Genomic DNA, 13,510 nt, shown 5'->3' on the forward strand with positions numbered 1-13,510 from the left:
CTGTCCACAAGTGCCCCTGATGAAGTATGTGGCCAGGGGTATGTCACATTGCCTCCACGTGCCTTTTTCGTCTTGGCTTATGTCTGCTTGGATTACAGGTTTCTCGGTGTCAAGGTCTGCCTTCTGTAAGTTCACACAGTGTAGCGATGTGCAATGTGGCCTTGCCTTTGGCTAGGCTATTCTGTAATATAAATGAGACAAATCTCATTGTGTCAGCAAGATACTGGATGTTCACTCTATAAAGTAGTGAAGAGAGGCTGCAGCAGTGCCATTTTCTTCCTCCTCTCTAAACAGACACATCCTCATGAGGAAATAAAAAGGGAGGTAGACACCAAATGAGAGACACTGAACAACCAGCTGTGACTCATTACATTCATTCTAATATCAATTCAAATATTACAATCCAGCATTTATTATTCATGAGAACACAAACTGACCATACTGAGATGCATCTACCTTTCTTGGGTACCTCTTGTATATGCATTGCCTATTTCCACCCCCACCAGCCTTCCCCTGGGTAATAGTGTGAAATTAATCACTTTAAACAGACCGTGATTCCAGAAAAGCTCTGCTTGCGATTTTCAGTCTGCCTTGATACAGATGTGCATAGGCATGAAATCCATATCTGCAATTTGTCCTCACAAATGAAATAACATTGACTGTAATGGGACTACTCTAAACAGGAGCTTTTTTCTTGAGTCAGAGTTTGGAATACCCAGTTCTTCAAGTTTTTACCACTTATCGTATGTTTATTAGGTGACATGTAAATGCACGTGGCTTTTTACCTGTTTTCTTCCTGGCTTCTCTGGTTTCGTCTCCTGTGCTGCATTTGACATCCTGAACCCCTTGAAGTGAATGTGTGTTTTCCACTTGACTTCATGGCAGCCAATTGCTTTTGTTCTGTATATGTCTCATCAAGTCAGCAGTACAGCTCTAGCCAGAGTTAATTTTGCTGAAAGCACACAAAGGGAACTGTTTGCCTTATTTAGTGAAATGCAAATCCTCATCTTAAAAAAATAATATACATATGAAACTTCTCTGAGGTGAATGAAAGTGAACAGAGAATTGGTGTTCAAATGTCACAGTGCTGCCAGGGTCACTATGCTGCCACTGAGAGTCTACCATTTTCCCTTGGAGATGTGGTGTTGAATTTGGAAACAGAATTTAAACAAATTTCACTTTAGTAACTCACTTTTCTGCTCACTGAATAGATACAAACCCCCAGTGTTTAATAGCTTTTAACTGACGGTTTTGTAGAGGTAAGATAATAGCTCTGGTAAAATAAGATTTTTCTGAACACGATTTAATTTGCCGTAATTACATTAAGTGCTAAATTGAAAGGGGCTTCTCTAGTTAAGATAAGGATAATGAATAGTTGTGCGGTATTACCACAACCATGGCAGGGAAAGAGATTTAAGTTTTGCTCCAGCAAGAAAGAAAGCTTGTGCCAATGTGGTCCTTGATAACTTAGCTTTCCCAGCTCAGTGCTGTCTCCAAGGTCTTGCTAGAAGACCTCACTGCCATTTGTACCTCAGGGCTGCAGCAGTTTGAGGGAGGGAGCTGCAGGCACTCCCAGTGAAATGGCAGTAGGAGCAGAGTGAAGAACCAGAGGCAGCTCCAGTGAGCCTGGAGATGGGTGAGCAGGGGCACTGCATGGAGGGCTGCTGCTGCAGGACTCAGCTCTGACAGCGCTGGATTGTAGCATGGCTCCTCACAGGCTTCCATCCCTCCTTACTTTGCCCGTGCTGCAGAGCGAGGTGTAGCTTAGCTTGCTGCTGTGTTCTGCTTGGAGCTGCTGTCACAAACCCCGCTTCTCCCTGCGGATGAAAGTAATTTATTTGAAGTGAGTCTTCACTGGTTCTCAAGGAGTTGAAGCTGTCAAGGGGAAGCTGCAGTGAGTTCCCTTGCTAATTTACCTCTGCATCAGGGGGTCCTGGCCACCACTTCTCTGCAGCATTCCCTCTGCCTGCTCCTGTTGCTGCTCTCCTAGGACTGCTGCCAGGCTGATCCACAGGGACTTGTCCCATTTATGTACTTGTCTTCTGGGAGCTGCACTCAGGCTATTCCCTTACCTCCCCAAGTCTATCAGGAGTGCACGTGATGGTACTTGACATTTCTGCTCTAAGCTGGATGTGAACTGGTCGCTGTGGGAATTGCATCCTTGAGCACTCCAATCCCTTGTCTAAAAAGCATTAAGCAACATGGGGCTTTTTTGCCTCTTTCAACAGAGAGTCGGCATCAGCCCCACTTGATTCAGAAAGCTGAACACTTTGACTGCCAGAAGTTCACATCCTTGTTCCAAATAGCTTGGACTGTAATATGAGAGCTATACACCAGTAAGCGTAGCTGTGCCACTACTATTGTCTGCTTCTGGGTGGGTTTGAAATATTCCTGAGAAATATTCTCTTCTCTCTCTTCTCCCAGTGATTTTGCACTTCTGGATTCAGACAGGCTGAGGCAATGGAAGTAGGGCAATTTGTGATCGAAGTGTTTGGCTTTGCATTCAGGAGCTCAGTGGCAGTTCTTACCTCTGTTGTGGTCTCCTTGTAGCTGTGGGGAGATAACTTGCATCCCTGTATCTCTGCACTGGAAAAAATTATGAAGTCAGTTTTGGAGTGTGTTGTGTTTTTTTTTATTTTCCTGTTCTGCTCACCTACAAGACTGAGGGCCTGGGTAGGATCTGATGTCTTTTCTAGGTTTTTGGCCTTGTATGCCCATTCTGTTCAAGCCAGTGTATGCTTGTTTACTTTCTAGATAGAGCTAGTGGGAAATCTTCATCTCTATCTTTTTTTTATTTCCCCACTGCTGCTTTAGTCATTCTCTTTGCTTTCATTTAATGTCAAGTAAAAATTAAATGGTGAGTTAAATACTGTAGCTCTTAATAATGCTTCTAACATGACTGGAGCTGCGCATACAGATGATGCCTGCAGGAAGCCTGGAATTATACAGTATTATTTTTAATGGGCAGCCCTACTGTGCTATAAGCCCTTGGCTCTTTGAGTCTCTGGGACAAACTACAGATGAGAGACTTCCAGTATTGTAAATACTATACCATTCAGTTTTGAGCATCTGTAAAAGAAACAGCATATGAAATGATAAAATTTTATTTATATTTTTACAGAAGTCAGTCTGGCAATTTTTCTTCAGGCTGATTTTGGAAAAGGACCTTGGAATAATGAAGTGGAGAATAAACATAGTCTTTAGAGGCTGGAAACGTTTAACAAGCAACACAAGCTGCCCACCACAGGGTGCCATGTTGTTTGCTTACAGTGCGGCGACGTGCAGCACTCAGAAAGCTGGAGGACAGCATGGTGCTTGGAGAAGGCTTCTGCAGTGTGCTGGACGAAGGCTAACTGGTCTCAGATAGGAAGGCTGCAGTTTGTTTTTTGGACTCTTAGTTTTTTTTTTTTTCTTTTTAAAGAGACAGGATTATCAACTCTATTGATCTCATTTAACTTTATCTGCAAGCTACGGTGTTTTAGCCTGGGATTCTTACCTCAAATTCAGTAACTTACATATCTTAGGCATGCAGTGCATTTTAATTTCTGTTGGCAATTCTTTTACTCTCTTCAGTAAGATATGTGAGGGTAATTATCTTTACAATAAAAGCTGTGCTTTTTCTCTCAATCCATCTTGTCTTCTAGCTTAATTTTTCCAGCTTTGACATCTTTTCTCTAAGGAATCGTGGTCTGTGATCAGGTGATGCTTTAAGTGTCTTTGATTAAATAAGTATGTTGAACACCTTCAGTCTCTCATTGCAGTTGATTTAAGACCTGAAAGCAGCCTTGTTTTTTTTTTGGGGGGGGGTCTTTTCCAGTTTTTCATGGTGGTGTATTTCAGACACAGATAACACGTATTATGCCAGCAGTGATCTTGCATCTGCCACATACAGAAGTAAGGTTACTTTCTTGCTGGTACTCAGTTGCTTTTCCCACCCTTGTGGGAAAAAGGCTGAGTTTCTGTGGCTTACAGAAACTGTGCAAACCCTGCTCACCCGCGGTACTTTGCTCAGTGCTCAGACTCTGTCAGTTAGCTGTAACTCTTTGTAAATCAGAATTGTTTTGGAAAACAAAGGTATATGTCTGAACAGAGGGGAGGGCGGTGTTGGGTCTGCTGTGCAGCAACACAAGGTTATTTATCATAGATTGTGCTCCTTGCACATTAATGATCTATTGACATTTTGTCAGTAATAAAAAGGTCGAGGGAAAAAGTTACATCCTACAAATCATGGCATTTGATTGTTCTTATTAAAGGGAGCATGCTTCCTTGGAATGAAATTTCAGCCATCTACAGCTCTGTAAAAGATGAATTACCCGCTGGTACTAATGCATGGAAATTAAAGCATCCCAGACATCCTCTGTATGCTACTTGTATACAGAGAAGGGTATGGGGAAGATGCTAGAAAAAAATATCTTGAATACTGAATGCAGTAATGAAAAGAAATGATCAGAAATTGGTGCTTGGGAAATGAGATTATGTTGATTTAAGACTGCTCAAATTATCTTTCTGCCCTCTGGTCCACTAGGTCTTAAAACTTAATTTTTTGCAATGGTTTTCCATTTTACCTATTAAGTATCTGCTGTCTGAAGTACAGTAACTCAGTGAAACACTAAGCTGCATCTTTTTACTTTGCTCCCAGCCTTCCCTATTGATTCTTTTATTTGAGATGCCCCAGTTTGAAACCACAGCGCTGTTTTTCTTGTAACAGCAAAAGGCTGTAACCAATACAGGCAGAGAATCTCCATTGGAGGCAGAGCTGTGGCTTGGGTCCAGCAGCAGTGGGGCAGAGGGTGAGTGTCGGCAGCCTGGCTGTAGGCACAAGGGCTGGCTGCTGTCAGGGCTTGTGTGGGTGCATGCCAGCTTGAAGAGAGCCCCCAGCTCTGCACGGGGTTACTGCTTGTGTGGGAGGCAGGTGTTTGTGGTGGGCTGCCTAGTGCTGGTGCTGTGAAGTCATGGAGTTCTGTTGTTTTACACAAAGATGTGGGGCAGCTGCTATGTTTTTCTTAAAGGAAATGGATAAAAGGGTCTTACAGGAGAGTGCTGGCTTGCTTCTCTTATAATGCAGCATTTGCTGCTCCCTCTCTTTAGATGTCCACAGAGATGCTTTATGAAATGTCTAGAAAACTGAATGGTAACAATCATATAGCTACAATAGATAGGAATTGTGCGCCGTAGTTCATACTGCCAGACCACCTCAAAATGAATTTAAATGTGGATACTTTTGAAAAAGGGAGGGTAGAATGGACTGTTCTGGGGAAACGGCATGCGTAGTTTCTGATAGAGTCAATTTTTTTTTTTAGCCTTCTGCAATGCCACTTCCTGAAAGTTCAGTGGGCAGAAGCTGCTTTATTTAGCTGCCCAAGAATTCAATATATTAATTGTTGTTGGAAACAAGCCAGATCCACTTGAATTTCTTCCAAGAAGTACTATTTTTGCCTTTTGCATAAGTTTAGTGAAAGAATTTCTCATCAACTCAGTGGATTTCACTTTTTTGCAGAGCGTTGTCAAAGAACATCATGGAACACCTCGGGTTGGAAGGGACTTGCACTGTAAAATGCTGAGATGTGCTGGATTGAGCTACAGGCTGTGCAAGAGCTGAAGGAGTGCTCCCATCTTCATAGAATCATAGAATGGCTTGGGTTGAAAAGGACCTCAAAGATCATTGAGTCTCAACCCCCCTGCCAAGTGCAGGGTCGCCAACCACTAGACCAGGCTGCCCAGAGCCTCGTCCAGTCTGGCCTTGAATGCCTCCAGGGACGGGGCATCCACAACCTCCCTGGGCAACCTGTTCCAGTGCGTCACCACCCTCTGTGTGAAAAACTTCCTCCTAATATCTAACCTAAATCTCCCCTGTCTCAGGGGGGAGACATTCCCCCTTGTCCTATCGCTATCCACCCTCACAAACAATCGATCCCCCTCCTGTGTATACACTCCCTTCAAGTACTGGAAGGCCACAATGAGGTCTCCCCGGAGCCTTCTCTTCTCCAAACTAAACAAGCCCGGTTCCCTCAACCTTTGCTCATAGGAGAGGTGCTCCAGCCCTCTGATCATCTTGGTCGCCCTCCTCTGCACTCGTTCCAACAGCTCCACGTCCTTCTTGTGCTGGGGGCCCCAGGCCTGGACACAGTACTCCAGACGGGGCCTCACAAGAGCCGAGTAGAGGGGGACCACCACCTCCCTCTCCCTGCTGACCACTCCTCTTTTAATGCAGCCCAGAACATAGTTGGCCCTCCGGGCTGCCAGCGCACACTGTTGGCTCATGTCCAGCTTCTCATCCACCAGGACCCCCAAGTCCCTCTCCGCAGGGCTGCTTTCAAGTACTTCTTCCCCCAGTTTGTATAAATACCTAGGATTACCCTGGCCCAAGTGCAGCACCCTGCACTTGGCCTTGTTGAACCTCATTAGGTTCTTGTGGGCCCACTTGTCCAGCCTGTCCAGGTCCCTCTGGATGGCTTCCCTTCCTTCCAATGTATCGACTGCACCGCTCAGCTTGGTGTCATCTGCAAACTTGCTGAGGGTACACTTGATTCCATCGTCTATGTCATTGATAAAGACATTGAAGAGCACCGGTCCCAGGACTGAGCCTTGGGGGACACCACTCGTGACCAGCCTCCACCCTGACATAGAACCATCTTCCTGCCACCCTAGAGGATATGGAGAGTCACATTCACTTTTGCTTTTCTATACTTCTATATTTAAATGTATGTCGAAAACTTATAATTCTTGTGCAGAATAACACAGTGTGTTCCTCTGTGCACTTTTGTGAAGCACTTTGGGATCCTTCATCCAGCAAATTTGTCCAGTATATGTAAATGGACTTATTAGGAAACCTCTAAGAGTTTTCATTTAATGTATTATACTCAAGATTTTTGTACTGTAAAGTATCTTTTTTACTAAAGATGCCTTGCATTTGGAGGTCAGTCCTCCTCTGTAAGATTCTTTCTTCCCTAAGAAAGGATGGAGAAGGTTTTCTTCATGAAATCATCTGGTATTGCTTTTCAGGCTTGTGTGCTGGAGCACGTCTCACACAAAATACAGTTATTTCCACTCCTAAATTCTTTGTTTAGCTAGCACCGTATTTAGGCAGGCTGAGAGACCGAGGTGGAAGCTCTGAATGAGACTGGAGGAACGATCCTAACTTCAGCTCAACAGAAGGGAGCTGGTGGGCAGGGTGCTGTGGGGCAATCATGTTGTGCAATGCCTGCGTGCACACGTTGGTGATATCTTCCTTACAAGTCTGGCTCATTGATGACCCACTTCTCCCTAATCAGATACTGGTGTTATCTCCTCCTGGGAGTTTCTGTGGCTCATCTCCACCCTAGCTTAAAATTGGATTTAATGAGCAGCTTCTGGAAAGTGGGTAGGGAAAAGTACAGCATAGACTGCCGCTCTGTTTTTATTCGCAGTCATTTTAGTTGGCCTCATGCTATTTTCACTACTTCTTCACAGACTTTGGCTGGACTGTTAACAACAAAAAAATCAGGCTGTGTTTTTCACAAATGTAATTCAAGAAAATATCTCCCACTTCTTTTTGGGAGAAAAAGGTTATGCAAATATCAGGGGTTATCTCAGTGGTAACAGGAAAGAAAAATGGGGTCACAGGAAAGGAAGGGAGGGTAACACCACGGCACTTGAAATACTTTTGTTTTCAGTCAGGTATTTTTAGCTAATGGTTGTTTTTTGTTGGTTTTTTTTTTTCTTCCCTTTATATGACTTGATGTGTTGCTGTGCCAAAGCTAGAAACTACCACAGTATATGTCTGTCCAGGGCAAAAATATCAATTGATGTTGATACATTCTGGAACTCCTGGTTAAGGTGATACTAGCAAAGCGTAAAGAAGGCTTCAGCAACTTTCATTATTACTGATGATAAAATCCAAGACAGAATCTGCAGCCACAGTTAAATCAAGGCTTCACCTACTAGCCTTGCAACATTCTGGAGCCTTTGCTTATTTTCCAGAGCTATCTTCCTGCTGTTCCTGACATCCCATTCAGGTAGATCTGTTATCTTCCTTACCTTGGTGCAGTCCTTCCCAGGAGAGATGGTCTAAATACTTTCTTTGAAAGTGATTAAGTGTTTCCAGTATTTTCTTCGGCTCCAATGTTTCTTTCTCATTCTACATATCGGTCAAAATCTCACTAAAATCCTGAGGAAAAAAAACGAATATATGGGAACAGGAATTATTAAATCAGGTCCTCGAGTTGTACTTACTGCTTGAATATATCATGTCATTATCTTCCCACGTGTTTGGGCTTTCATTGTGGTCTAGTTTTCTGTGAGCCCTCTGTGCTTCACAGGCTGACAGTGTGATGCAAAGGAGCTGGAGGCCAGCAGGGACCTGCTACATTTGTAGGTGCAAGCAGAAGTGATGCTTTGAGCCCCAGCTATGCTACCTGAAGGTGTACTGCCCGTTTCCAAACCCTGAGATATCTGTGCAATTGGGATTTCGGTTTGTGGTATTTCTCCATGTGGGCCTGGTTCCTTCAGTCCCAGCCCTAGTGTCTCCTTGGCCAAGGGAGGGGCTGGCACAGCTGTGCCTCTGGAGGTGCTGGTCTATAGCACCTGGAGATGTACCCTAGCCCTGGCAAGCAGCAGTTCTTGGCAGGCTGGCTAGCAATTCAGTGGTCGGAATTGGGATTTGTAAGAAAACTCTCTTTACAGGAGAATCTTGTTCATCTTGGCCATCTCTAAAGTTGCTTGAAGAACCACACTGCATTATTCCTGGTAGTTTTTCAGTCGAGATCTCGGAGAACACTTAAGGAGTTGGTGACAGTGCTGCAAGCACATCTGTAAGCATATACTTACGGAAAAATTAATTTGTTTTTTTACTTGTAAAGGATGTTTTTCATCCTTTCCTGTCCTGTTAAATATTTGCTTTGTTCTCTGGTGATACTAATTATATCGCTGCTGGAACAAGGATCGGAGATGGACAAGCTCTTTATTAGAAATTTCTAAGCTTTCCACTATACAAGAGAGCAGCTGCCCTATAAGTCTAAAATGCTGGAAAGTGTGTATGGAACTGGGGCAGAGAATCTCTCCCTATCTCCCCCAGGGCATGCAGAGCTCCAGTGCTTCACACTGTCATCTTCCGCCCACTTTGGGGTCAATGAAACATATGGTCAGGCTTGCACGCAGTGAGGCAGATTTTTTTTCCATATCTCTACCTTCTCTGGCAGACCCTGCCTTGAAAGTTACTCATGGCAGCTATAACTTGCACCGTGAAGGGGAATGTGGATCTTGCAGTCAGCCATGCACTCATGGAAATGCAGAGCTGATGATAATTGGGGTCCGGAGAGGCTCCTGAATGTTAAGGAGCCCTAGGAAAGTGGAAATTGAAAGGTTTTCTTTTGAAGTTACTTCTTTGCACACTGGGGATCCAGGTCAGGTACGTGTTCAGCACTGTGCCTCCTCAAGGCAAGAAAAGCTGGAGCAGTAATACAACATTATTGAGAAAAGAAATAGCACTGGGCACAAAAACATTCCACTCCTTTCAGAAGAAATGAACGCAGCCCCAAGACTGCTATAATATATATGCTCTCCTTTATCGATGCTGTTGCTGGGAAAAATAAGAGCATGCCTGCCTGGAGATCCGTGGTGCTAATGCAAATAATTGCAGTGTGTGGCAAGCTGGGATGGCACCAAGGTGTTTGATGGATGAGCATTCCGCCCTCAAGCAGAGGAATATTTGAGAGTTTTGTAATGTACTGCAGTGGAAATTGACAGTTCACTTATAAAATTCACTATCAAGTTGCCTAGCTGAGACCTGAATGGCTGATGTAGGAAAAGAAATCACTGTAGAGCAATCAGGTCAGTACCTAAATGATTGCAGGCCCTGATCAGGCTGCATTACCATTTTATCTTTGACTAAAATTTCTACTGGCTGCTTCCCTTACAGCTGTCTCAGTTCATCCAAAGGAAAATGTCTGACATGTTGTACTTTTGTTAATATATTGCAGTAGTGTCCCAGAGTCCTTATCCTCGATCAGGACAAGATGCTGCCCAGAGCACAGAGCTGTCTGGAGTGCTGTTGTGAGTGAGAGAAGCCGCGGAAGAGCTCTCCAGATGTGAGAGGAATAAGAGCTAGCTGCAAGCATGGAGACAAGCTCCTGTGCTGTAATTATGAAGGCTGACATGTTAATTGCTGCTACGCAAGCTTCAGCAGTGTGCTTGAAATTAAGAAGGTGCTTTATAGTAGTGACATTTAACTCGTTTCCATCATCTGCTTTCTTTTTAACTGGCCTGGGCAGGAAATTACCAAGGGGAGTCCTCCTGAACCATGTAAGCCCTTGTTGGGCAGTGGGCTCTGGGCTCCTAGTTCTCCCAGGAGATGATTTGACTTCCTCCTAAGCCATGGCATCAGGCTCCTTTGCCCACCTGCTTGTTCAAGCATAAAATCCAGTGACTGTTTGAGTTGTCCTTTGAAAACTGCTAGTGGGAGACTGGGCTAAACTGCGCGATTTCAGAGTTTCTCTCCACTCTTTCAGCTTTTTTTCCCCAAAAAGAGAAGACACAGAAAGCAGTTCAAAGCTGGAGAGACAAATTGCATGCAACTAGATAGATGTTCAAAATGAAAGATCTAGTGTGCAAGTATAGTCAAAACGGTTGGGATGATACTTCTCAAGAAGTACCCTGCTCATCCATTTGTTAGGAAAAATATTGAACATCCACGAAAATATTGCCGGTTTCAGAGATCTCATACTTGTCAGAGAAATTGTGCAATTCACTTTCTAAGTAGAAACTTTATGAGGATGCATGTGAGTTAAGGATGCCTTTTCCTTACTATTAAATATTCAAAGTGCTAGTTTACACTCATCACACGTATCTGGTTGGAGAGAAAAAGCCTGGCAAAACTTTTTTCTTTTTTTCAGGTTTTACAGACAAACAAACATTCTTCAAAGCAATTCCCTAGTTTAAGAGGAAGAAAAACTACTGTGAGATTATGAAAGTGCGAATCATAGCAGCTGCAGTTAAAACACAAAACACAGCCAACAGTTTTTTAAACACTATCAAAAACTTTCAAGTTCATGAAGAGTAGCTTTAGTGCAAGTGGAAGCTGTTTGCTCAGTAGAATGAAATATATTGGACTTAAACAATGTAAGCTGTATAGATATGTGCAGATAAGAATGTGAATCTAGGTTTGCCCATAGTAGGTGATGGGGAGCAGCAACTCACCTGTAGTCTGGGTGCGTGGTGGCCATGTGTGCACACAGTCCTCCTGGGCTGCTGCATCTCCCTTCTCAGGAGGGAGGCAGAGCATGCAGCAGCATGCAGAACTGTGTCTGGTACGTGGGGCAGTTTGCTTACAGGTATCTTTTATACAGCACTGTGCCATGCTTTTGCTTACTTTATATAATTGGCAGTTATTATCTCGGAAAACACTCTTGGCAATTGATGTGGTGATAATTAAAGTCACTGTTATACATTAAGTAGTCGCTGTCGTTCATTATGTACTCATTGGAGGAAAAAAGAAGAATAGGTGAGCAAAAGCAAGCTTTGAAGAAAAGGAGCGGCTGTGCCAATTATCTTGGTAAACTGTTGAGAGAGTTAATCCATGTGAGTGAAAGCAAGTCCTCTGTGATGCTGTGCCAAGGGCAGGAATTTGAGCTCTATTTGGAAAGTGAAAGTTATAGTCTTGCAGATTATAGCTCCCTAGAAGAAAACATCCTAGCGTAAACTGAAAAAGAGTTTTCTCCAACTCTGTCATCCGTACAATCTTTCCCCTGGAGACCCAGAAAAGGACCACTGCGGTGTAGAACTAAGACACACTCAGCTGAAGTGCTCAGCAGTGCAGTGTTGTAGTACAGTGAATCTGTGCTACACCACTCAGTATGCATATGCCCATGTATGTGCACCCGTGTACATGCCACCAGAGGAAATCAAGCAGTGTATGCAGGTACATTTTTTTTGAGAGCAATTGATGCAAAAATGCATTAACTTTCATCATCCATGGTGACAGCAGGGCTGTACTGATTTATATGTCCTGGAGCTCTTGCTGTATATGCTGCTACATTTTTATCAGGTGGGAAATGGTCAGGGTCAGAAAGGTGACTGACTTATTTTGTCTGTTTTCTCATTTTACTAGGATTGAGTCAGCACTTGTGATACTGGAGGTTGAGCTACATTTGCAAAACTGTTCTTTCCCTGGTAGCTGATAATTGGTGGTATCGTTCATACATATGCATCTTTCTATCATGCAGCACAAGGTCATTTTTCTCTCTCTGCCTTCTGTCTATCTAACTAGACACCATCTCTAGTTCAGAATCTGTGAAATCATTTTCAGTTCTCTTCATCTTTGGGTTATATTCCCCCACCTCCTTTCCAATTATTGTCACATATATAATATAGGCTATCCAGAACTTGGCATTTCATTCTAGTATCTGAAAAATGATGCTATGAGCTCAGTGGTAGACTGCAACATCTAGGGCATGTGTGGTCTGTGGCCCAGGCAATGCCCCTGTAGCTCATTAGGTTTGCCTTGCTGTGTGCAGTCACACTCATTTTAGTATGTATACTAAAACATAGTATGCATATTTTAGTACTGCATGAGATTAAATATATAGTTCTTTTCATACATAGTTTTTTCTTTAGTCATGGAATTGTTACAGTTGGAAAAGACCTCCAAGATCATCAAGTTCAACCATCAACCCATCACCACCATGACTACTGAACTGTAGAAACAGCAATGTCTGCAGGTAGAGATTGATGTATTCACTTTCCTATACAGATAAGAGTGGAGGATGTGGATCTAATAGACTTCATTATTCATGTCTGCTGGTGTGCTTGGTGGAACAAGACCTCAGCGTGTAGGTGCCATTGAATAGCTTGCACTTGCCTTTCTGGAAAGCATGTATATAGAAGAGAATTGATGACCTCAAAGATGGCTATCTCTGAGCATTAGCAGCTTATTTGTCGCAAATAACAAGTTGAGTAGGTTGGCCTCTTCAAATAGGATGGGTTGCTGGAGCTCAGCACAGTGTGCATACAGACATCGAGGCCTGCTGTATCTTTGCAAACTCTTTGCAGAGTTCCCAGTGGTCTGGCTAGAGGGTGCCTCCTGCAGCCCTCCACAGTGTGGATCCTCTGGCTGCTGGCCTTTTCCCTCCTCCGAGTTCATTCACTGTGGGAACTGGCTCCCAGCACCTTCTTTCCTTAGTGCTAATCCATCCAGGGAAAGTCACCACTTGGCTCCTTTCTAACCTATCTGTAAGTAATTTTGTTTTGTCTATATGGGGCTTTTTTTCCTTGCGTGTTGGGGATGATTATCCCTTTCTGTTACCAAGGCACTGTAAACTTCCTTCATGTGTACAAAATGCCGTGGAAAACCTGAAGGGCTCTATTCAGTAGGGGGCAAAATGCTGTTGTCGAACAGTAGGATTTTTCAAGTGGAAATATGCTGCTGCTTACATATAATTGAAACCAGGCTTTTCCAGCACTTCTCACTGCCACTGCTGCAGAGCCGTGGGTGCAGACACCCCGTAATTGCATAAATGCAGGCGGAATCTGGGGTGGG

At 43.6% G+C, this 13,510-nt stretch overlaps 1 protein-coding gene and 1 long non-coding RNA gene across 8 annotated transcripts in view; one reads left to right on the forward strand and one right to left on the reverse strand.

Annotated features, from left to right (window-relative positions):
* The window catches only part of OSBPL5 (oxysterol binding protein like 5), a 175,904-nt gene that overhangs the window by 50,573 nt on the left and 111,821 nt on the right, over positions 1-13,510 (forward strand). The window lies entirely within an intron of this gene.
* Positions 359-12,478, reverse strand: LOC110401802. The gene is made up of 4 exons (XR_002440616.1): positions 11,173-12,478; positions 8,017-8,146; positions 2,529-2,586; positions 359-1,817 (listed from the first exon to the last, which is right to left on the reverse strand). It is a non-coding gene; the product is annotated as an uncharacterized LOC110401802 (long non-coding RNA).

The sequence above is a fragment of the Numida meleagris genome, chromosome 6, assembly GCF_002078875.1.
Source record: "Numida meleagris isolate 19003 breed g44 Domestic line chromosome 6, NumMel1.0, whole genome shotgun sequence".
Lineage (NCBI taxonomy): Eukaryota > Metazoa > Chordata > Aves > Galliformes > Numididae > Numida > Numida meleagris.